General features: G+C 43.0%; 2 long non-coding RNA genes across 2 annotated transcripts; both read left to right on the top strand.

Moving 5' to 3' along the window:
- Nucleotides 1-22007, top strand: LOC310664979. The gene is made up of 4 exons (XR_014505135.1): nucleotides 1-288; nucleotides 18295-18362; nucleotides 18550-18744; nucleotides 19243-22007. It is a non-coding gene; the product is annotated as an uncharacterized lncRNA (long non-coding RNA).
- Nucleotides 16118-17708, top strand: LOC310665444. The gene is made up of 2 exons (XR_014505477.1): nucleotides 16118-17356; nucleotides 17591-17708. It is a non-coding gene; the product is annotated as an uncharacterized lncRNA (long non-coding RNA).
- Nucleotides 22008-26345: the final 4338 nt, after the last annotated feature.

The following is a 26345-nucleotide window of genomic DNA, read 5'->3' as shown; positions in this document are numbered from 1 at the left end:
ACAGAAAGGAGCGGGGGGGGGGGAATGAAGTGCAGAAAACAATGCAATATATGCACAGCCTCTTCCTCCTGGGAAAAAGCGCGCGGCAAGCAAGTCCCCACACGCTTCCACGCTTCTCACGCAACTTGAACTCCTGGTGCAGAGAGAGAGAGAATGAGAGAGGAGACAACCCACAATGATTCTCTGAATTTTAATGTGGGGGTGGGGGGTGGGGTCTTCAAGCAGCAGCACCCATCCTTTGGCGTTCCTAAAACTCAGTGCACCACTAGCGAGGATAATCCAGCCCAAGTAAGTTTGGAATGCTTTCGGTTTGCTTTTGATCCAGCAAGAGGGTTGTGGGGCACAGTGGTGAGAGGCCAATAAGGTGGCATAGAGGGAGTTTGTGTTACATTTCCCCACCCCACCCCGCGGTTGTCCACAGGAAATTTGGGACTAATAAGCCCCCCCCCTCCGTTTTCTTCCCTGCCATACATGCATAGGCTCGGGGGGCAATGAAAGCTGCGGTGCAGATGAGAAAAACTAATATGAGATCCTATGTACCATTTTGGGAAGGGAGGAATAAAACTCCGCTGAAGGCAGCCACGCGCGAGCTTGTTTGGGAGGGAGTCCCACTCACCTCAAGGCAGACCTTACTTCCGAGTAAACACGCAAATGTGGATGGGGTGCGTGGGGAGGGGGGAGCCCGATTCATTTGATGCATGCTTACTGGGAAGCAAATGTTTTGCTGCAGTTTGACATTGCTTCTTGGTCTGAAGGGATCGCAGTTTTGTAGACCGCCTTGGAATCTTTTCGATGTAGGGCGGTTAAGAAACGTTTTATAAAGAAGAAAGAACAAATCCTATCTAATCCAGTGGGGTTGCTGCCTCACCAAGAACTGGGCATAAAATAGCAGCTTTAGCCATAGGGATCTGGTATGCCTGCAACTACACACAGTGTGCATTTGCATAAACATGTGTATTGTATATTACATATTTTATATATGCATATTTATATATACATATATACGCACACACAATAAAATGTGTGCGCGCGCGCGCACCTCTACTTTTGCACGATCAGGAATTGGAATCCTTCTATAATGGGACTCTGGGTCAAGGACGGGCAGCGGGGGGGGGGGGGTGCCCTGCGCGCCAGGAATCCTAGAATTGTAGAGTTGGAAGGGGCTCAAGGGTCATCTAGACCAACCCTCTGCAAGGCAGGCCTCTTTTGCCCAGCGCGGGACTCGAACCCACGATTAAGTGCCTCACGCTCTACGGACCGAGCTGGCGCAACTGCAGTTTCCAAGTGGGCCTGGGTGGGGAACGACGACAGCCCTTCTATGTAATAATAACTAACCCCGCGCCCCATGGCTCTGGCCCGTTCCCCAAATCTCCGGGGAGTTGGGGGGGCGGTTGGCTCCTGCGGGCCTGGCAGCGGATCGAAAGGGAAGCAGCCGTCGGAAATCCGCGCGGAGCCCTGCCTGCCCGCCCGCCTCTTCTGCGCTGGGCCAAAGGTGCCCATTTCACGTCGGGGGCGATAGGAGCGCGCCTCCCGGGGATCCGCGGCGCTTCCTGCCCGCATATCCTCCGATTGTGTGCCTCGCCCGCGCCGCACCTCGGAGCGGAGCTGCGGCACGTCCAGGCCCGGCAGAGCAGGCCGCTGGCGCAGGCAAACAGGAACCCCGAGGGGAGGCAGCGCCCAAGGGGACGGCTCGTCTCTTGCAGGATATCCCTTTCGCTCGTTGGGTCCTTGCCTTCTCTTTTCTGCCCTTTAATTCTCGCCAGAAAGGAAGCGCGCGCGTCCCCACGAGGACGTTCCACATATCTGGGGATGGGGGAGAGGCAGGAATGCGCATTTCTGCACGGACAGAGGAAGCTTCCTATTGCCAGCGGACTCCCATCTGTCTTTCATGGAAGGAGGGTGATGTTCAAGGCCAGGCAACACGAAACCCACACCGACCCATGGAAAGCCTTTAGGCTGCAATCCTATATATACGTGCTTTTCTCTAGGCGTAAGCCCCATCGATAGCACGCAGATAGTTCTTTACCATGCTAAACAGGCGTTCCAAATGCACTCAGTTATGGGTTTTTTAAGCCATCAATGTGTGCCATCATGAAAGCAAACGCATTAAGCTGTTCTTTTAGAAGACAAGATGTGGCCTGAGAACATTTGCTGAGCCCAAGGCAATGATCCAGGCTGTGTTTCGACAAGCATGTGTGGAACAGAAGTCACCTAAGGAAATCGGAGGCAAACAGGGAACTATTTTCAGAGAAGGCTACTTTTGTACAATTAATTTAGCCTGGATAGATTTTTAAAACGTGCGTCCAATTGCATTGTTTCATGAGTGCAAGTTTGTTTAAGGGCCATCTTAAAAATAAGCAAGTGTTAAGGAAGAGGAAAGCATAGAATACAGGCATGGTTTTTAATGACTTTCATTAAGCAATATGCAACTGGATATGACATCTATTTACTCCTGTTGAGTTAAATGGTATTCAGTCCCAAGGAAATGTGAATAGGATTCTAACTTTAATGCACATAAGTGTGTTTTTTTCTATATTATTATTGTAAGTTGCCACTCCTATAGAAACTTACTTGGGACAGAGTTAGTGTGATGGAACTAAGTGAGACTTACTTCTGAGTAGATTTACATAGGATTGGAACTTTAGAGCTCTGGTAAATAGTACACCTTCTGTATTTTTTATTACATCTTTTGTCAAGGCTCATTTTCTGCTCCCTCCTTATTGAAACAATGCTGCTGTGGACATATTTATTGAATGGAATAAGAAACAAGCTTGATTAAAAAAAAACTTTAATACGAGTTTAATAGCCATACTCGCAAGCCACAATTCATGTACTTGAATTGTGACAGGACTGCTTAAGAGTAAGGCAGTATCCAGTAATTAATGTCCAGTGCCCTGTTCCAAAAATGTTTTTTGGAAAGGAAATAGCCAATATGCTTTACTTCTAAGTGACTGTACCTAGGACTGGGGTACAGATCACATTCTAAGACTGCTTGATTATTTTCAAAAGGAAACATTTTAAAAGGCACATCTTATTTCCTATGACACTGTAACTGAATATATTGTTCTATGTAAAAGGGCATTCCAAATAATGGATATTTCAAGCCATTATTTTCATATCATACTTAGTAGACTACAAACTGTAACTGACTGCCTATAATAATATTTATGCTGGAAGCAGTCGAACAGTACAGTTAACACTCCAGTCCTAAACATACTATATCAAAGGAAGTCTCACTAAAATCCTATGGACTTACAGACATGGAAAGTCACTGAACTTTGGCAAAGTTCCACATAAACATATAGAACTTTAGGACAAAGATAGATGAATGCATTTATTTTATAAACTGAGTAAAAACCCAACCATTAAAGCAGGAGTAATGTGTTGTCTCTTCATTTTGGATAAGAAATCTGCTTGAAAGCTGGCATACTGATGCATTACTTAGTTTAAACTATTATATATATTTTTCAGTTTCCTAGAACTGACAACTGTTCCATGCACAATTAATGGATTTGAGTCACTGTTTAAGTTCCTCAAACAAATTGTTTAACATCAGCTATATGGCAGTTGCATTTTTGCCGAAGGAACGTCTTACACTTGTAAATGCAATTCATCAATGCAAGATGTCTTTGTTTTGTATCGGAGGGAAGAGTTTGGCCTCCATGTAGCTGGGAACAGATTTCGCTTTAATATGCAGGATGTTTGGGTTACCAAATGCAGTGGATTTCCTAAGCAAATTTCTCTGCAATCCCCCAGTTTAAACAATAACAGAGTCAGTGGCAAAAGACCACTAATACATTCTCAGTTTCAAATGTGGAAAGATACAATGCAGGAAGCTGAAAGACTGATCTTGAGGAATGGTGAAATATATAAGTAGCAGAGTGAAAAGTGTCTCTGAATCCTGTTACTAGAGATTGTTGTTTTGTTCAACAGCACTGGGAAATGCACCAAACAAGTTACAAATCTAAATATACTATTGACCATATAAATCTAGTTAGGGTCTGAACAAAGAGGCACATGTAATACAGGAGGAAGAAAATGGTGCTGTAGGGAGTGACATCTCCAACCCTTCACAGGGGAATTTTGTTGTTGTTTATTCATTTAGTCATGTCCGACTCTTCGTGACCCCCTGGACCAGAGCACGCCAGGCACTCCTGTCTTCCACTGCCTCCCGCAGTTTGGTCAAACTCATGCTGGTAGCTTCGAAAACACTGTCCAACCATCTCGTCCTCTGCCGTCCCCTTCTCCTTGTGCCCTCCATCTTTCCCAACATCAGGGTCTTTTCCAGGGAGTCTTCTCTTCTCATGAGGTGGCCAAAGTACTGGAGACTCAGCTTCACGATCTGTCCTTCCAGTGAACACTCAGGGCTGATTTCTGATCTTCTTGCAGGCCATGGGACTCTCAAGATTCTCCTCCAGCACCATATTTCAAAAGCAACTATTCTTCGGCGACCAGCCTTCTTTATGGTCCAGCTCTCACTTCCATACATCACTATTGGGAAAACCATAGCTTTGTCGGCGAGGTGATATCTCTGCTTTTTAAGATGCTGTCTAGGTTTGTCATTGCTTTTCTCCCAAGAAGCAGGCATCTTTTAATTTCATGACTGCTGTCACCATCTGCAGTGATCATGGAACCCAAGAATAGGTTTCCACTAAACAGCAACTTTTGCCTATTATCTACAGCACATTGTGCTTTCCTTCTTACAAGACTCCTTAGAATTTCATTCCCTCCCTTTTGAATCTGGAAGAGCCCATTCACATATTTTTGCAGTAACTTAATTGCTTCCTATCTTTCCAGATCATAGCAGTTTAACCAAGGCATCTGAACAGACAGCATCAACGGCATACCTTCAGACCGCCTTTTCTTTTTGGAATAATAATAATAATAATAGCTTATTTTCCTACTTATTTTTAGTTGTTTGCAAAGCCATTTTTCTCCAGGGTAATTATAAAGTTGCAGAAGGAAGAGCATTTTAAAACATGTAATCCATTCGTTACAGTGCAACCCTGTGTACAGAAGTAAACTTTGTTGAGTTCAATGACCTTTACTCCCAGGTAAGTGTGTACTGTCAATCTTCTATAATTAATTAGGACCTATATGCTTCTAGATTTACTATTTGCATTGTACTGATTGAGAGCTGGAGTGCTTGGATTTAATGTGATTTTAAACCCTTTGATCTCAGTTCTCAAACAGTTTAATAGAACACCGGTTTAACAGGTTGTTGAACTGAGCCAACAAAATTGTGGATCTCAGCTAAACCAAATGAAAGACTAATTATTAAAAACCATTGTTTCTTTGTAGCTCTAGGAAATTAGAAGCTTCAGGAATTATATGTAAAGCCTGCAGATTGCTGCTTCTTTTTTAAAAAAAAATGGATTCCATTTGCTTAATCCATAAAAGGACATGAAGGTAGAGACTGGCGTTGCCTAAATCTGATTCAAGTTCTGAATCAGTGAAGGAATGACTTTCTATCTGATTGGTTGCAGCGAGGTCTCTTTCTAATCCTTTGAGTGCTGTCGCTTATGTATCCAAAAGGGTCACCATCAGCTCTCAAGAGGGAGGTATCAGCAGACTCTAGAAGACCCCGAGGTTTGCAAAAGTACCCGAAACCTTTATGAAAAAAACAACCAACCTACAATAAAAAACAATGCAATGAGGTCTGAGCATGCTCAGTTGTCACGGAATACTGAATGCCTTTAGAGGGGATGGCAGAAAACAACTGGTGAAGGAATTGGGTAGAATCTTGAACAGCAGCACTACAGCCTTGTTAACATCTATTCGCTAAGATACCTAAGATACAACCTAAGATATGTCTGTCATCTTCCTAGCCTGTCTGTGTGCTTCCAGAGGCATTGAACTGACCATGAGTAGACTGGACAAATGGTGCAATCCTAACCATGTCTACTCAAAAGTAAGCTCTATTGCATGCAATGGAACTTACTCCCAGGTGAGTGGATTGCAGCTTCTGTGGATCCTGGTCTTAACAAGCATGAGATTTACAACGCTCTTAATCATCTAATTTGCTGGCTTGAGCTGTGATCCAGAACAGTAGGCCCACAACTTATGCAGGGGTTATGTTCCGGGGATCATACCTAAAACCAAATCACATATAGTAAAAGAAATCATTGGCAGGTGGGATTGCCAGTATCATTTCCCCCGGAATGCTTTCCACCCTTTTTAATTTTTTGCCACATGCATAAAACTGAACGCACACAAGTTAAATGAGCGCAAGTTGCAGGCTTACTGTAGTCACTTGCGCAGTGCTCAGGTCTGGCTCCCTCCAGTGAAACCAGTGGGATCCCCCCCCCCCCACCTTAGTTCCTGTGTGCTTTGGTTTTCCCATGTCTTCGTTGGTTGGAAATTAGGTTTTTAATTTTTAATTTAACCTCAATTAATTTTTAATTTAACCTCAATTAAGAAGAAGAATTGAATTTTCAAATACACCTTTTGCCATCCATGCACCCACTTACAGTATCTCCTCTCTTCTCTCTTGTGTCTCTCTGTGTGTTTTTTTAAACAGATAAAGGATTAAGTCTTTGAACATACTGTATTGCAGTATCGTACAAGTTGATACAGTTTGGGGCATTCTTTCTGTGTACGTTCATACCAGGCGGTTAGCAACAGGCAGGCTGTAAATCTTCCCATGAAAAGAAATAATAATTTAGAAAATGTGTAGTATTTCTGGTATTTTTGGAAGATACCAGCATTCTGACAAAGTCATCCAGGGGATTAATTCTCCAGGATATCAGCAAACAGGACCAAAAAAGGCATTCCACAGGTGGATGCATATTGAGGCTACATTTTTTCAGTTGTTCCCATGTTAATTCTGATTCAGAATGTTCATGATAAAGTAACCTCAACTGGGCATTATAATGGAAGGCGTGTTTAATTTGGTCTGAATTGTGCTTGTTCTGCAGAAAGAGGGGTGGTAGGGCACAGGAGGAGGTGGTGAAGAGTATAGCATCTAGATCAAGGGAAGTAATAGTGCCACTGTATTCTGCTCTGGTCAGACCTCACCTGGAGTACTGTGTCCAGTTCTGGGCACCACACTTCAAGAAGGACACTGACAAACTGGAACGTGTCCAGAGGAGGGCAACCAAAATGGTCAAAGGCCTGGAAACGATGCCTTATGAGGAACGGCTAAGGGAGCTGGGCATGTTTAGCCTGGAGAAGAGGAGGTTGAGGGGTGATATGATAGCCATGTTCAAATATATAAAAGGATGTCACATAGAGGAGGGAGAAAGGTTGTTTTCTGCTGCTCCAGACAAGCGGACACGGAGCAATGGATCCAAACTACAAGAAAGAAGATTCCACCTAAACATTAGGAAGAACTTCCTGACAGTAAGAGCTGTTCGACAGTGGAATTTGCTGCCAAGGAGTGTGGTGGAGTCTCCTTCTTTGGAGGTCTTTAAGCAGAGGCTTGACAACCATATGTCAGGAGTGCTCTGATGGTGTTTCCTGCTTGGCAGGGGGTTGGACTCGATGGCCCTTGTGGTCTCTTCCAACTCTATGATTCTATGAAGAATCTGGGCAGGACCAGGCTGGAGAAGAGGACCAACAAACTGTGTCCAGCCCATCCATGGCTTATAGGACACCCCAGCCAAGAAGCTCAGCAAGGATGTTTATCTAAAAGAAGAGAGCAGTTGGGGTGCTCCTGATTCCACCAAGATACAACTATGTCCAGTCTAGTGGCCAAATCATCTCATGACACTCCTCATCTTAAAAGGGTTGAGGGGCTTCTAGAGAAGATCCTCTTAACACTCGAGCAGATATGAGTGTTTGTAGGCAGACTGGATCCCAGCCAGCTATGTAGGGCTTAAAGGCTAAAAGCAGTGCTTTTAATTGTGCTCAGAGACAGGCTGGTAGCCGCTGAAACTTTAAGAGCTAGTGTTTCATCCAGCTGTTTCCTAGACAGCTATGCGGCAGCTCTGGACCTAATGCAATTTCTGAAGTATCTTGAAGGTTACACACCATGCATTTCAGTAGTCTTTTCTAGAAATTACCCCAACATAGATAACCATGGTCATTAAAGGTAAAGGGACCCCTGACCATTAGGTCCAGTCGTGGCCGACTCTGGGGTTGCGGCGCTCATCTCTCTTTATTGGCCGAGGGAGCCGGTGTACAGCTTCCGGGTCATGTGGCCAGCATGACTAAGCTGCTTCTGGCGAACCAGAGCAGCGCATGGAAATGCCGTTTACCTTCCCGCCGGAGTGGTACCTATTTATTTTACTTGCACTTTGACGTGCTTTTGAACTGCTAGGTTGGCAGGAGCAGGGACTGAGCAACAGGAGCTCACCCCGTTGCGGGGATTCGAACCACTGACCTTCTGATCGGCAAGTCCTACCAAGGCTCTGTGGTTTAACCCACAGCGCCACCCGCCCCCCCAACCATGGTCATACTTTATCTAAAATAAGGTATCAGACAAAGGTTGGAGGAGATAAATATGTTGGGCACTTGTGGGGGTGGGGGGTTCAAAAATAGATCAGACTATATAAGGCATTTGGTGGGGATGGCCAATTTAATGCACAGACTGCCAGTTGAGGCTTCTAGTGTTTTCCTTTCAGGTGCTAAATGTACACATTGATCTCTGCAGGTACATCAGTTTCCTCCCTTAGATGGTTGAGGGAAAGTCTCCGTTCATGAAGACGTATCGGGGATGTGGCAAGCAGATGGGAGGGGATCTCCCATCTGGGTTTTGCTATCATATCTGGCACGTACATGCAAAACCTTGTATTCATGTAATTGCCAAGCATGATTGAAAAACGCTGATGGTTTTTAAGGTAAGCAAGGTGATGCTCACTCCCCACAGTAGCACACAGTGTAAATAGAGACACACCTTCTATGAGCACAGTCTCAGCCGGATTCATTCCACATCACTCCTTCCAAATTGTCCACTCTCCCGTACAAACGAACCCTTTGCTATGGGAGTCATGATCCTGTTGCAGTTTACAGGGCTGTGGTAATGATTACTGATCCGATATCATCTGAGCACCTGGGGCAAGCATTGTGTAACACATATATCCATTGCCAGCAGAGCTTCAAAGAAGACTCCAGAAACCACCGCTTGGTGAAACAAATAGGGCTATATCTATTTAAAACATAACAGCTTGGAGGATCTTCAAAATTTAATCAACTAGAATAACCGAAACAAAATATAGTTTGGGCAGGTAAGTTCCCTAAGGCAGGAGAGATCGTCTCCCTCCCTTCTCCTGGTCATGTCTGCAGGCTTGTCCTGTAGCCCCACAGCAAGGACTGGAAGGCTATGCGAACTTCACAAGCACACCACTGCCAGAACCTCATGCCAAGCCAGAAGGATCCCACAAGCCAAACCTATGTTGTGTGACCAAAGAGTGCCCCATACCCAGTAAAGCCTCAGATATTGACTCTATTAGATACTAAAATTCACTCTCCTGCCTGGCTAAAAGCCAGCTAATTCAATTTTTAAAATGCCGCTCTAGCATAAAACAGGCAGCGATACGAAGTAGGAAAAAAGGAAGGCAGTCAGGAGCCCCCCCCCCAAAAAAATTCCTACTTCTTTTATTCTGCAAAGCACCTTCTGCAGCCTCCCAGGGTGCTGACATTTGCGGAAAATCTCATTACATCCTTTACTGGGATTTTCCAGTGAGAATTCAGAGAGTAGGCATGTCAATGCACCTGAGAGCTGGTTGTTGATGTTTTTAAAAGCTCTCAGGTGCACCCATGTGAATATATGGCTCCAGGCCTTCATTTCAGACTCTGTAGCTTAGACAGACTGTGCTCACAGGAGTTTGATATCTGCAGGCAGTGACTTGCAAATGGGGGATTACACAGCTGCAGAGAACATTCAAGCCGCAATCTCAAAAACACTCCAGAAGCAATGGCTGTGCATGGGAGCGCTAATGAGAGCTGTGCCAAAACCTGTCCTCCAATTTTTCAAGTTTTCTTCGCCCTCCGAAAGAGGCTTCCATTTTTTCCCTTATTCTTAGGAGGCCTTAGAATTTCATTAGCATTTTAATAGGGGCAGGGTTGATTTTATCTTATTGCTTCAAGGGGGCGGGGAACCAATTGCAGGAGTTGCCAACACTGGGCTATAACTGTCAGTGTACCAATCTCAGATGCCTAGTAGCCAGCCTTCCAAGTCTCCCTTCAGTTATAGCCCAGTGTTGGCAACTCCTGCAATTGGTTCCCCGCCCCCCTCAGATCAGGAAGGTCGGGCAGCTGGGGAGGCTGCGGAGCGCTATACAAATGTTTAACAGAAAGAGGGTTAGAAGCCTGCCACCCCCAGCCTCCTTCGCAGGGCGAAGAAAACTTTCGAAAAATTGGAAGACAGGTTTTGGCACAGCTCTCATTAGCGCTCCCATGCACAGCCATTGCTTCTGGAGTGTTTTTGAGATTGCGGCTTGAATTTTCTCTGCAGCTGTGTAATCCCCCATTTGCAAGTCACTGCCTGCAGATATCAAACTCCTGTGAGCACAGTCTGTCTAAGCTACAGAGTCTGAAATGAAGGCCTGGAGCCATATATTCACATGGGTGCAACTAACGAGAAGAACGAGGCTTTCATAATGAAAAGCCATTTTTTAAAAAAAATTCATGCCTTTTCAAGACAATGCAAGGAGCACAACTCAAGGAAGCAATTGTACATTTGGGGAAATAGAATGGGCTGAGTTAGAATAACAGAATTTTGCAGTTCATTTCAATGAAAAATCTTATGAATTTAGGGTAGGTGTTTTGTTTTTTTAAAAGTAGCAGTATGACACAATGCAATTCTGAAGAATGTGTTGGTAATTCCAAAGTGTGTGATGAACGTGCATTATCTGTATCCTCCCCCCCATTAAAAGTGTTCAGATTTTGTGAATCTGAATTTGGTGTTTTGAAATTATTTCTGTCCTTTATATCACTTTATACAGTGGTACCTCAGGTTACATATGCTTCAGGTTACAGACTCCGCTAACCCAGAAATATTACCTCAGGTTAACAACTTTACCTCAGGATGAGAACAGAAATCGCGCAGCAGCAACGGGAGGCCCCATTAGCTAAAGTGGTGCTTCGGGTTAAGAACAGTTTCAGGTTAAGAACCAACCTCCAGAACGAATTAAGTACTTAACCTGAGGTACCACTGTACTTGGGGTTGTTGGTTAGGGCTTCTGCTTGAGTGCAGGAAGCTCCTGCAAGCAATCGGAAGCTGTGCCTTGGTTGTCGAACATTTCGGAAGCCAAATTTGCTTCTGGAACAGATTACATTCAACAACTGAGGTTTGACTGTATATCAATGGTTCCTGTACATTGTTTTATTGCAGGCCTCTGTTCTGATTGCATATTCTTTATGAACCATCACATTTCCTTACCTAACATCTGTTAATCCAGGACAATGCTTGAAAAGTTCCGCCCCCAACTCTTTTCTCAATTTAGCATTGAGGAAACCTAAGCACATAAATTCACTTAAGCATTGTGGCAGGCTTTGCAAATACCTCATATTTGTAACAACGGATACAGAAGCTCTGCTGCAACTCTGCAAGGCTACATCAATTAAGATGTTACTGATTCCTTCTTAGCGCAATAAAACAGTACGTGAGTGATACCTTCATATTATCAAAGCCTTTGCCAGTTCTGTCTTGATTGCACTCCAATATTTTCCCATGAGCTCCTATTTCTTTAGGAGGAAGTAACTTTTAATATGATCCCTGAAGAGTAAATGGTTTGGGGCCATGATCCCATTCATTTTCATTCATAGATCATGCCTTTTAACTTCAGCAGCTTTATATGATCACAAAGCCAAAACCAGAATGTACACTCTAATCCCTGCCCCAATATCATGTAAATGCAGAAACCAAGGTAGCCTATGAATTTTAATGCAGATCTATTCCTGTGCAATGAAAGACAGTGGTAAGGCAATATCTTCATAAAATAAGTTTCACAACCAATGGTGCACAATGCTTTTGTTTCCATTCACAATACACATTAACTATTACGGCTACTACTAACAACAACAACAATAATAATAATAATAATAATAATAATAATAATTTATTTATATGCCGCCCATCTGACTGGGTTGCCCCAGTCACTCTGGGCGGCTCCCAACAAAATATTAAAAACACGAGAAAACATCAAACATTAAAAACTTCCCCAAACAGGGCTGCCTTCGGATGTCTTCTAAACATCAGATAGTTGTTTATTTCCTTGACATCTGATGGGAGGGCGTTCCACAGGGCGGGCGCCACTACAGAGAAGGCCCTCTGCCTGGTTCCCTGTAACCTCGCTTCTTGCAGTGAGGGAACTGCCAGAAGACCCTCAGAGCTGGACCTCAGTATCTCGGCTGGATGCAGACAAAAATACATTATTTGGTGTATATACAAAACTTGCTGGTCTGTTTTCGGATTGATGGTCCATGCACCCTAAGTTGGAGTAGCATATGCACTTTACACAGCTAGGTCTGTTTACATGATTACAATCTCATTCAGCCAAAATCTCATTGAGCCAAAAATTACCAGGTGAGTTTTGGAGGGATAAACACCCTCTAAAGAATATTGCGCAAAATGTGCCACCTCCCCATGTATGCACAATTTCGTTACCCGCAAATATTTATTTATTAAATTTTATTAAATTTGTACATTGCCCTTCAATTCCATGGATCCCAGGGCAGTTCACAAAATAAAAATACAATATCAAAACTTGCACAAAAAACCTTCATAAACCAATAAACCCACCCCCTCACAAACACATTTAAAAGGGGTATAATATATTGATAACATGGAGCTGTCTTATGGGCCATTTTCATTGAGCCCTAGAAAATTCTAAGCTAATAATAATAATAATTTATTTATATGCTACCCATCTGACTGGGTTGTGATGCAGATTATCATTTAGTGAGTAAGTCAATAATATAAAATAAAACTGACCTGAAAGCATTTTCATTTTGGTAATTTTATGTCACAGACAATTCCCCTCACCTCTACACAGTTCTCTCAAGTCGCCTTGAGTTTCAAAATAGGCACCAACAGTGCGATTATAATCTATGACGGTGCCATTGTCAGGTTAACACCTGTATGTGCTGATATATGACTAGTACCGTGTTGCAACAAGCATGCAAATAAGTTTATAATTACTACATAGTTTAAAAAGTACTGAAATTGTCATAACGTTTATATATTGCTCCATTACAACCTTTAAATAAATGTTTTGATGGAGATCAGCAGTGCTAGGCCAATTTATTCTTGTCTATCATTAAAAGGCCTTACACAAAGAAACAATACTGTTCCACATCAAACTGTCACGAAGAGACATTTCCCTGCAACACCTGCTTGTTATGAATAGACACAGGCTAAGAACAGTTTATCATGATGAAGATAGCGATCCTTGCAAAGCCTTAAGGGAACCAGTTTTCCTATAATGCAAGTAATATTTTAGAAATGTCTAAAATATATGTTCAGCGCAATGAACATATATTTGACTCAACCTATTACTTCCCAGAGATCAACTTTAACAATGTATTTACTTACAATTCAACAAAGTGGTCCCATTAGGAGATACCCACGCAAGGACTTCCACTAGTGGAACTGGGCTTTCCCCCTCATTTCCCCCCCCCCCGCAAAAATTTTTGGTGTGTGTGGGTCAGGCAAGCTTGCCTTCCCCAGGGGAAGGAAAGAGGAGGTTCTTTCATCAGGCAATCAAAACTGGTTCTGCTGATGGGGCCATCTCCTTTGCACTTTGCTGACGCATTAGCAAAAATAAAGTTATCTGGGTGGTTTACAGTTAAAATACTAAAAATAAATAATAAAGTACAGTACAGTGGTGCCTCGCAAGACGAAATTAATTCGTTCTGTGAGTTTTTTCGTCTTGTGAATTTTTTCTTCTTGCGAAGCACCACTGCGTATTGACGGTTTCCCATAGGAATGCATTGACAGTTTTCAAAAAAAGGCGCAAGACGTTTTCGTCTTGCCAAGCAAGCCCATAGGGAAATTCATCTTGCGATGCAGCTCAGAAAACAGAAAACTCTTTCGTCTTGTGAGTTTTTCGTCTTGCGAGGCATTCATCTTGCAAGGTACCACTGTATAAAAATACAGCAACCAAGAAAGTACAGTGGTACCTCAGGTTAAGTACTTAATTCGTTCCGGAGGTCCGTTCTTAACCTGAAACTGTTCTTAACCTGAAGCACCACTTTAGCTTATGGAGCCTCCCGCTGCCACCGCGCGATTTGTGTTCTCACCCTGAAGCAAAGTTCTTAATCTGAGGTACTATTTATGGGTTAGCGGAGTCTCTAACCTGAAACGTATGTAACCTGAAGCGTATGTAACCCGAGGTACCACTGTAGTAGCACTCATATTCTAAAAAAGCATTCAAACACATTTATAAATCTGAAAAGCCGGGGGGGGGGATTTAAAAGTTATTCACCCAAAGCAGAGAAGACCACAATGTAGGTGCTAGGCGAGCTTCTCTGGAGAGGGTGTTCCACAGTGGGGGAGCCATCACTGGATAGCTTAGCGAGTAGCATGTGAGACTTAATCTCCGAGTTGTGAGTTTGAGCCTCACATTGGGCAAAACATTCCTGCCTTGCTAGGATGATCCTCGTGGTCCCTTCCAAGTCTACACTTCTATGATTCTGTGAAAATGCCCTCTCCCTTTTGGCCACCTGCCTCACTTCATGCCTTTTATACACCCATAAACACCAGTCACCCAATGAAAGTGTCAAAGTTAACTAGATTTGCCTGTAGGCATATTTTCAGATAGATCTGGGATGGCATAATCAGTAGAGCATGAGACTCTAAATCTTGCGGGTTTAAGCCTTGTGTTGGGCAAAAGACTCCTGCATTGCAGGGGTTTGGACCAGATGACCCTCAAGATGACCCTTCCAATTCTACAATTCGTCTCCACTCACATCGTTCAGCCTGGACACTGAGGTCCAGCACCGAGGGCCTTCTGGCGGTTCCCTCACTGAGGGAAGTAAGGTTACAGGGAACCAGGCAGAGGGCCTTCTCGGTGGTGGCACCCGCCCTCTGGAACGCCCTCCCATCAGATGTCAAGGAAATAAACAACTATCTGACTTTTATGAGACATCTGATGGCAACCCTGTTTAGGGAGGTTTTTAATGTTGATGCTTTATTGTGTTTTTAATATCTTCTGCCTTCTCCTTTAAGAAGCATAGGGTTTTCTTTTCTTTTCTTTTCTTTTGTGATACTGTTCTCCAACCAAACATGTACAAAAATGCATATATTTGGTGTCAGTGTGCATTAAAATGCATATATTTGTTAAGATGACATACAAAAATGCATTCCACGTGACATGCAAAAATGTGTATATTATGATAAATGCTGACTGAAATACTGGTGAAATTTCCTGAGGACTTTTTTAAAAAACGAAATAGCAAACTGATACAGAAATATGGCAAAAAAACCAACAACAGAGAATTGGGAAACAGGGATAAACCAAAATTGACTTATTCCTCCATCCCTTTTTATCGCTGTGGTTCCATCATAAGCAAGAAGGGCCTCTCCCTCAGGCTAATTCACAAATGACATGCACTTTCACCTGTTAACCATGTCCTTTGGCTACTTGGTTCTACCTAGTAGAAACAGTTCAATTTCTATCCACAAATAAAGGATGGCCTCATTTAGAAACCGGTGGGAGAATATTTCAGTCTCTCAGGACACTCTGCTGCAGGTTTCAAAGTTACTCAACAAAAAAAAGGCTTCAAAAGGAGACTGCAGCATGAAATTGTTGAACTAGAATTTCTCGGCAAATTTGATTCTATTCAATTAAGACTTAATCAGGACTCTGGTCTTCTTTCTCGCTGCAGGTGTTAAATTAAGTTAGTGCAGCTGGAAAGACAGTCTTGTCACAATGACTGCTGTTGTGAACATGTCATCCTGTTCTTATCCTGCGTACATTTGGGAACTCCAGGAAAATGACTCAGGGCTACTGCTACCCTTCATAACGGTGTGTGTTTGTGTGTGTGTGTTTATATATACTTATATATACTTATTGAAGATAACAATGAATGTGTCTGACAAAGTGGGCTCTTGACCAGCCCATGAAAACCTCTGCCACGTGACTTTTGTTTGTATTTTAAGGTGCTAAAGGCCTGTTTGATCTAGTGATAGGCGATTTGAGAAAAAATATGACTTGTTTGTATGGAGCAGAAATTTCACCCTGGTGCCTTTGTAGATCACTGAATACCATTTCATTAATATTTGCATAGTAGCACTGCTTCACTTAAATGCAAACTGTTATATAGTTGTTCATTTCAAATGGGTGGCTGGGCCCTTGTTCAGACACTTATTTAATTTAATTATTTAACTGTTTTCTTTAAACTGATGAGACAACCTCTCGTATTTGAGGTATGGTCTTTCAAAATATGCAACACAATCCTATCAGAAGTATGCCCTACATAGTTCAATGGGACTTACTCTTAGCCTGAAATACTTTACACCTGCATTTCACTTCTTTGCTTATAATGGCCGGAAATGTTTATATAAAAAACCCTGAATAGCTTTTTAAAACAGATATGTTATAGCGAGATCAGCTGTATGTGTAGTAGGCTGCAGTATAAATTAATAAAGTAGTGTTTTAGAGCTGATTTTTAATAAATAAAACTCATTTTTAAATTTTATTTTATAGGTTTATAGCTGTTTAATTCAAAAGGAAAAGGGAGCATAAGTGCCCTGGTTGGCAGGAACAATTGGACGGGAGCTAATTTTAAATCGATCACTGCATTTAGGATCATCTGACTGATGATGGACCAGTCAGCGAAAGAAGCTAGAAACTAGTAAAAGTTGCTTGTTTGGCTCATCCTCAAGTGAATTTCTACATGGCCTGGAATCCCCAACACTTCATTAGCCAGACTTTAATTGAGGGGTCCATTTTGTACCTGATGAACTTGCAAGTTTGCAGTAAAAAATAAATGTGCTCTCAACCTGGCAGATTCTGAGTTTCCAACTAAGCGCAGCCTCCAGAAAATTGGAAAGAGGTCAAGGGGAATGTGAACTCCCGTGAAGTATCTTGAATTTTAGTTCAACAATGTCAAAGATTGCTTTGGAAACATTCATTAATCTTCGTGACATATTTGTGACATCACAACAGTTCAGAGATGGTTAAAATTGAAGCTCATGGGTGACCTTTCTCAATGTCATGCCAAGTCAGTAGTGGAACCTGGGAGTCAAGACTAGGGGTCTGCGGGGGGGGGGGATTCAGCTCAGGTTGAAGCTGAATCTATCAACTTTGCACTTTCTGAAACAGCATATGAACAAAACACAGCAATCTCCCCAAATTTCCATGTATCTGAATTTTGCTAAGCAGTTTGCCACGCTCTGTTTACAGAAATGCATATATTAGGGGGAATTGTGAATAAAAACAACACAGGGGTGAAATGATCATATACAGTGGTACCTCGGGTTACATACGCTTCAGGTTACATATGCTTCAGGTTACAGACTCCACTAACCCAGAAATAGTACCTCTGGTTAAGAACTTTGCTTCAGGATGAGAACAGAAATTGCGGGGCAGCAGCAGCAGAAGGCCCCATGAGCTAAAGTGGTGCTTCAGGTTAAGAACAGTTTCAGGTTAAGAACGAACCTCCAGAACAAATTAAGTACTTAACCCAAGGTACCACTGTATAGGGAAATTGCTAGCAAAAATGTGTTCCTTAGTCAAAACTGCATATTAAAATGTGTTTATTGGGAGAAATTTGCACTAAAATACTGGCAAAGTTTCATTAGTATTCTTCCCCCTCCCCCCCCCCAAAAAAACCACAAACCGTTGCAAAATGCACAGAGAACTGAATTTAAGATTGGAAAAATGAAAAACGGAGAGAGCTGAAATTGACCGATCCTTCCATCCCCAGTCAAGACTTGTAGCTTTGCACTTGGTAACAACAACAACAACAACAACAACAACAACTTTGTACCCCGCCCATCTGACTGGGTTGCCCCAGCCACTCTGGGTGGCTTCCACATATATAAAAACATGACAAAACATTAAACCTTAAAAAGCTTCCCTATACAGGGCTGCAACAACATCTAGCAGTGACCTGATAATTGAATTGAGTTGCCTTGTTTTCACCATAAGGCTGCAGTCCTGTACACATTTACCTGTGAGTAACAGAGCAACCTTTAATCAGGGCCTAGGAAGACATGGCACAATGTATCCACCACCATATCTGAAGCTCTGCCACCTTCAGCCAGCCAGGATGAAAGGTGTTTGGGAACAATCTCTCCACTACTACTCAACCTTCGTTAACTGATTCGGTTGAGCTTCCTTCTGCCCAAGCCAAATACACACCTGACTTATCCCAGGATGAACTGCATAGTTATTTCACCAACAGCTCCTGCAATTGGGATCCTTGTCCTATTGGACCAGCTGGCAGAGAAGGTCATCTGGTGGGATCACCTGGTAAGGTTTAAAGAGCTACTGCTGAACTGGAATAAATTCCATGGTGAAATTAATAATATTGGGATGCCATGGGGGGGGGATAGATGCTTTTAAAGGCCATTGCACCTTCATTTTGATAAGTATCAGGGTGGTGTAATGTTTGTAGCTCACAGTATTTTGGATGACACACACACACACACACAAACAGGCAATATTTTGGAGCCTCTTTTGCTGTGTTCCGTTTTTTAGGTCCATAATGTGTGCTGGCCTGCAGTTTGCCAGGTGGCTCACTTGACATACTTTGCGATGACTAACTCTGCGTGGTTTGGACAAAGCGATGCCAAGACGTTTCATCTTGCCCAAGTGACTCAGAAGGCGGAAAAAATATTGCAGCATTTAGCTTGCAAGTATAATTTATGTTCTTTCAACTGATCTTGCTGTGGCCAGGCCAATTCAGCCATGAAAAGCGAGGGAAACGCAAGGAGGGAAGCGCTGATCTATGAGAACAATTTTAGTTAATTAAGTGGACATTTCACAAGGGCGAGGGATCCACTAGTCCCCTTAAGAGAGCCAGTCAAATATGAAATACGAGGGATTTTGTTAGGGGAAATAAATGGACAGGCTGCAGATGGGGGGGGGGGGACAGCAGGAATTTTGCTGCCTTTGTAGCTGAAAGAAGAGGATGGCCCAGTAGAACAAAGGGGTTCTTAGCTTATGGAGTTGAGGGATCTCCACTCTTACGTCATCCTTGTTGTCAAGGACAAAAGCTACATGGGCATTTGTACGAAGCGGGGTTTCCATTTTGCTATTCCATCCATGTTAGAAAAACTGTCAGGTATGGATATAATCATCTGGGCAGTGATGAGTTACATCACACAATCGGCTTCTCCTTTATTTAAAGGCACATATGGCAACCCGGCCAGAAGGCACTCTAGGCCAAAATGTAAGAGGGAAATGGAGCTACTTTCCACCTGCTGCTGCCTTCTTCCTGTTCTTCTTCAAGAAGATTTGCACCAGGACAGGGCCCTCTCCTCTGATTGTGGGAAATGCCCCAACTTTTCAACTGAAACCGAAGGAGCAGCTGGAGAAGATGAAACTGCGGCTATATCTACGGTATATTGCCGTCTCACCAGTTCACTTTTAATGCTCAATCCCTTTGTGCATCACTCCCAGAAATCTGGAGTGGTAGTTTTGGGAACACTGAATGACATGCCCGCTATTTGATGAAATACAGTAATTTATGACCAAGGCTATTTTTTTTCAGCGGAGCTCAGTTCCGGCACCTCTCAGGTGGGCGCCATTGCCATTCTAAGAGAACAAGGGAGAAGTTTATGGTCAGCTCTGGCACATCATTTTCTAGAAAAAAAAATAGCACTGCTTATGGCATTTATTTTACCTCAAGAGCTTGGCCTGTCCACACAACAATGCTGCGTGTAGGCCAAGCTGAGAGTTACTGACTAACACAAATTCACCCAGTAACTTTTGTTGCTGAGCAATGGTCTGTATTACACTGAATTCAGCTTGGTGATGTAGATGTTTGGATGGAGGAGAAATTCTATTCAGTTCACATTTAAAGGCAAACTTACCTAATTCAACAGGTGAATCGAAACAACACCTTTTAAAATTCGCATTCTCTGAATTTTGCAATGCAGTTCTTCAGCCAGGCAATGTGTACAAAAGAGAACACACTGTGGTGATGTGTACATATAGCTGCATATATTAATGAAAAATACTGTATGTACGTTAGGGGTACAGAATGCATACCCCCAAAAAAGGGCACATTAAGAGGAAATCGCTGGACTTAAAAAAATAAAATCACAAATTGATGTGGAGAACTGAACCAAAACCACCACATTCACCGATCTTGATGTAGCTGCAGATCATTTATTACTGTAGATTACAGATTACAGTGAGTTTCTGTTATCTGTCGTATGTCTGATATCTGGTGCCTCTTTTCATTAGGTTAGTTCCTGCAGGTGTGCCTGTCACAAAGTGCTCAAATAACCACTTTAATCTTCTCATCAGTCGCTTTGCGAACAAGCTATTTTCACATTTTTCTTCTTTGGTGCTCTGGTTTGATCAGTCTCAATAGAGTGCAGGGTGTGGATGCTAATAACTGCTTTTAATTCATCTGAGCTCCAGGCCATTTCATAGAAACTTTTCTTGGTACTGCAAGTGGTTTCCCATGCCTCAGATCCACCCTCACAAAGCCCAGATTCTGTCTTTCCACCCACTGAAGATGAGAAGCGTACATCTATTGGCTTTTATCTATTAATACAAAACAGCACTACATACTCAAAACAAGTACATTACAAAGCAAAAAGTAGGCCCCAACTCTCTTCGGCCTATTCTTCTCCCTGTTGCTTTCATATGCCTTCAGCTCGACTGAAGGTGGGCTGCACTTTCATTCGAGGAACAACAGGGACCTGTTCAATCTGGCATGTCTCCATGCCAAGACAAAAATGCAGTGGGTTCTTATCTGGGAGATGTTGTTTGCAGATGACACAGCCTTGACAGTGCACTCCAGGGAAGCTCTATAGACACATGAACTGTTTTGCCCAAGCCTCCATGGAGTTCGGCTTCACCATCAGCCTGACAAAGACAAACATCCTAGGTCAGGACACTATCAGCACTCCGCACATCAGCACTGGTGCTAGACGGTTTTGTCTACCTGGGTTCCACCATAACCAGCAACTTCTCCATCGGTGCTGAGCTGGACAAGCGTATTGGTAATGGCTCGCCTCTCCAAAAGGGAATGGGAGAATGTGATGCTAACAACAAATACCAAGATGAAGGTCTACCAGACCTGCGTGTTGAGCACTCTGCTTTACGAAAGTGAGTCATGGGCAGTTTACACTCACCAGGATCAATGTCTTAATGATTTCCATATGTGCTGTATCAGGTAGATTTTGGGCATCACATGGCAGGACAGTCTCACACAATGATGTGCTCTTCCCAAACCCACATTCCCAGTATGTTCGCACTCCTGTCTCAGTGACGTCTCCACTGGCTCAGTCATGCGCACAGAATGGAAGATGGCATGATCCCCAAGGATGTGCTTTATACGATATGATACGATACAATAATCTTTATTGTCATTGTCCCATTCAGAACAACGAAATTGAAAAATTGCACCAGACATTCAAAAACCAACAAGCCTACTATCCCAGCCTAGTTAGCCCTCTAAAATCTCTGATACCCCATAATTAAATACAATATACTCCCAAAGAGTACTTTGTGACCTAGCAACATGTTGCGCCTAAAGTAAACTCATGGCTGCAGGTCTGGCTAAACCATTAGGCAGACTGGGGTGTCTGCTTCAGGCAGCAGATGCATAGGAGACAGGGAGCAGTAGAGCGATGGTTATGGCCTGTCATACACACCTTGACCTAGTAGCCATCTGCACTATACCTTTAAAGCAGGGATGCAGGTGGCGCTGTGGTCTAAACCACTGAGCCTCTTGGGCTTGCTGATCGGAAGGTCGGCGGTTCAAATCCCCACGACGGGATGAGCTCCTGTTGCTCTGTCCCAGCTCTGCCAACCTAGCAGTTCAAAACCACACCATTCCAAGTAGATAAATAGGTACCGCTGTGGCGGGAAGGTAAATGGCATTTCCGTGTGCTCTGGCTTCCATCATAGTGTTGTGTTGCGCCAGAAGCGGTTTAGTCATGCTGGTCTGGAAAGCTGTCTGTGGACAAACTGTCTGACCTGGAAAGCTGTCTGTGGACAAACGCCGGCTCCCTCAGCCTGAAAGCAAGATGAGTGCCACAACCCCCATAGTCGCCTTTGACTGGACTTAACTGTCCAGGGGTCCTTTACCTTTTTTAACCTTTACCTTTAAAGCAGCATCATACCACTGTTTGTTCTGTTAGGTGTATTAAGTGACACCTAAAAAATTTATAGTGCGGGTGAAAAAAAGGAGGTTTTGGAAAACCCATGCTTCATGTAAAATACTATACAAAACACTTGTGGTATTTTCCAGTTTCTTGTGAAATGGCCTATAAGTTTTTACTGAGGGAAATCTCTGCTGGGAATAGCCATGAAAGCTGGACCTCCCTCCTTTGCCATAGTCTCAAAACAGAATGGGTCTCCCATTGCTGGTATTGAAAAGAAATGATGGGGATATATGCATTTCCACCCATCGTATCTTGTTTGAAGATACAGTGGTGCCTCGCAAGACGAAAAAAATCCGTTCCGTGAATCTCTTCGTCTAGCGGTTTTTTCGTCTTGCAAAGCAAGCCCATTAGCGGATTAGCGCTATTAGCGGTTTAGCGGCTATTAGCGGCTATTAAAGGCTTAAGGGATTAGCGGATTAGCTGCTAAAAGGCTATTAGCAGCTTAGTGCCTTAGAAAAAGGGGGTGAAGAGCGGAAAAAAAACCCCAGGAATCGCAAGACATTTTCGTCTTGCGAAGCAAGCCCATAGCAAATTTGTTTTGTGAAGCACCTCCAAAACGGAAAACCCTTTCGTCTAGCGGGTTTTCCGTCTTGCGAGGCATTCGTCTTGCGGGGCACCACTGTATGCTTAGGTATTTAAGGGCAAAGCAGCTCACTGCTCCATCTCTAATGCCTACTCAAAATCTGGGCTTCAATCTGGGTTGTGAGATGGTAGAAGCACAGCCATGGGTGAGTAGTTGACCTAGCATTTTCACTAAAAGGCATGCCACATAGGACTTATTGATCCAAAAGTACCTAAATGTTTCATCATTCAAGGCAGCTGAAAGCAGGTATTATAAAATATATAAAATAAAGAAAAACATTTGTACATTTACATAAATTACATAAATAACACAAATAAATTGCAAATAAACATTAAAGGAAATGGAAACCTGCTAACAGAATAATGTGCAACTTTTTTTCTATTTGGATCAAGCACGAAACTTACAGCTGTAATAATAATAATAATAATAATAATAATAATAATAATAATAATTTGAATTTATTTAAAACATACCTGATCTTCAAAACGATCCTTGTGAATGTTTGGGCCTTGGTTGGAACAGGTTAGTGAACCCAAATGAAAATGTCTTATGATCATTGCAAAAAGCATTGTGGTTCAGGTTTTAATTAATTAATATAGGTTTAACAACATTACATTTACATGTGCTTGATTTCTGAATCATGCTCATGAATAATAAGAACATTGCTGACATTGATAAACATTTTTTACTGCTTTCCCTACATACTCAATTACTTCATGTACCTCGTTTCAATAATCCTAATAATTATCTTGTAAGTCGTCTTCTTATATTGCAAGGGCTGAAGCTGTAACATGCTGACTTGCCTGAGGACATTGAGATGGTTGGTGATTGAGCTGAAATTTAAAGCTCATAGATCATACCATAGCCAGGTGCAGATGATAATCTAGAAAGAACAAACAGGTACCCATAAATCTGGCAATGGGTCTCCATCATCTCATCTACTTTGGCAGTCAGGTGAGACAGGAGCGGAGGAAATCTCTTGGCATGGCCCATGCTTTCAACCTGGTTGCTACTCCAAATTCACACTTAGTGAAGGAGGCTATAATTCATCAGGCTGCACCAGAGGGAGTGGTGAGAATCAAGGCCATTCTGTAGAGATCAGCTCTATTGGGCTCTCTGCTCCTTCAGCTACTTTTATTCCAGCTGTTCATTATACTGTATCTAAGCCAATGTTTGCTTGTTTCCACTTCCCTCCTCTTCCCTCCTTCCTTTTGTGCCATGTCTATTAGACTGTGGCACTGTAATCCAAACCCCGGCTGGGCAGCAGTGGTTAACAGAGCAGTGGGAATGCCACCACATCCGCAGACCTGCCACTCATGCCGGGGGGGGGGGCAGAAAGTGGGGACCGGCTAATGGTTGCACCAAGAAGGAGCTGGCACAGCAACCAACTGGGCCCCAGGGCTGTCAAGTGAGACTGGCCTGGGATCCAGTGGATCCAGGGTCATGCAACCCCTCCCTATCCAACATTTTGTGGGCTGCTCCTGGCAGTGAACCTCCCATGGGCACTTCTACCTGCTCACCTGTTCAGAGGACTGAATGGAGAGTCCATGCCAGTGGAGTGACGCCGGTAACATTGCACAGGTAGAGATTGGTGCAATCAAACATCCCCTCTCCCCATCAGCCTGTTTTGGATGGTATCCCAAGCCTCTGAGCATGGACTGTCTTGTTCCAATTGATCTTATGCAAGGGAGCCTATGCATCCTATTTTACAAAGGAAATTCCTGGCCTTGAAGGGCTGCCTGGTCCAAGTCCACTTTAAATATTAATAATCCTAAGATGGAAGAGCTGTAAACTCTTGGAGTCCATCATGTGATATGTTGGGACGAAGGGCTTGATGTGAATAGTGACCAGAGGACAACATTGATCAGGCAAATTAATAATAATAATAATAATAATAATAATAATAATAATAATTTATACCCCACCCATCTGGCTGGGTTTCCCCAGCCAGTCTGGGCAGCTCCCAACAGAATATTAAAAACACGATAAAACATCAAACATTAAAAACTTCCCTAAACAGGGCTGCCTTCAGATGTCTTCTAAAAGTCAGATAGTTGTTTATTTCCTTGACATCTGAAGGGAGGGCGTTCCACAGGGCAGACACCACTACAGAGAAGGCCCTCTGTCTGGTCCCTGTAACCTCACTTCTCGCAGTGAGGGAACCACGAGAAGACCATCGGAGCTGGACCTCAGGCTGAACGATGGGGGTGGAGACGCTCCTTCAGGTATACTGAACGGATCATGGATAATGACAGTCCCCACCACCTAAAGTCTGGCTACCACATTATGCACATAAAGCTTCCAAAAAGTAAAGGACACTTCTATGTCGTGCGCATTCCAGTCCTACCTTGAGGTAGCAAAGGAATGAACGGTTGTTGGTGACAAGAAGAGTGGCAGACTTCGTGCTGGTATACATGCATGCCACAAATTCACACACAAATCATGCACTTATTAGTACAGTTCAGACAAAATGCCAAAACATCATTTTGAGCTATGAGAGGGGGAAAACTTAGAGGAATAATTTATTTTGTGGCTTTGTACAAACCATGGTGTGCTATTGCATTTGACCCAGGAAACGATGGGTGGTCTGGAACTAAGTTTCACATTGGAATTAATCAACATGATCCAGTTAGGTCCATTCATTTCAATAAATATCCTCTGAGGAAAAGAATTAGTTGAACATTGCCTGATAGTTTGTGATTCCCATACAAACCAGTTTGGATTTGACAGCAAACCAGAAAGTAACTAATTAAGCCAAGCACATGGATGGAGAAGGGGAAGGGGGAGAGAAAGGGAGTGGAGGGTCTCTCTAGGCCAGTTTTCCTAGTGTCAAAATATTGTGTGGTATTACATATGAACTGAGCCATTTTCCCCTCAGATGGAATATATTAAAGAGGGTAGATAATCAGGAAAGTGTTGGGCTTTCAAATGTACCTTTCAACCTTGACGGTCTTGGCTAGCTTTTCCTATTAACAAATGGAAGTGGTTTGGAAACAAGGCCAAAACGACGGCTTGTATAATGAAGTTCCTGTGATTCTGATTCTATTGATATCAGAGTAAACTACTATGCCGGAAGAAATAGAAACCATTATCTCACCTCCCCCTTTTCTTCTTTTTACAGTGTGCAATCCTCTTTATCTGTCTACTCGGAAGTAAGCCCCTACTGATCTAAATGGAGCTCACTCCCTAGTAAGAGCACATCAGAGTGCAGGCTAAGTTTATGGTCTGCTTCATATTAAATATTTGTCCCTGTTAGTGCCAAATGAGTTTTTAAACAGAGTGAATTCTCCAGCTAAAATAATAATAAAAAGCCAAGCCTGTGTGAAAACGAGACCACAAATTAACAGGCATAAACAATTCCACCCTAGAAGAAAAGATTCATTAACTGTTCTTTCCTTATTGGAGAATAACACATTTTGGGCAAATCCTCTGAGACTCTGAGGACACTTATAAATACAAGCAGCATTTGGAAACATTTCATTGCAGAGAAAATTCCAGACTTCCATTTTTCTTCTTGAGGGAGTT

This window comes from Podarcis tiliguerta, assembly GCF_965153285.1.
Source record: "Podarcis tiliguerta genome assembly, chromosome: 1".
Classification (NCBI taxonomy): Eukaryota; Metazoa; Chordata; class Lepidosauria; order Squamata; family Lacertidae; genus Podarcis; species Podarcis tiliguerta.
Note: the sequence above shows the minus strand (reverse complement) of the source record. Positions and strands in the feature narration are given on the sequence as shown.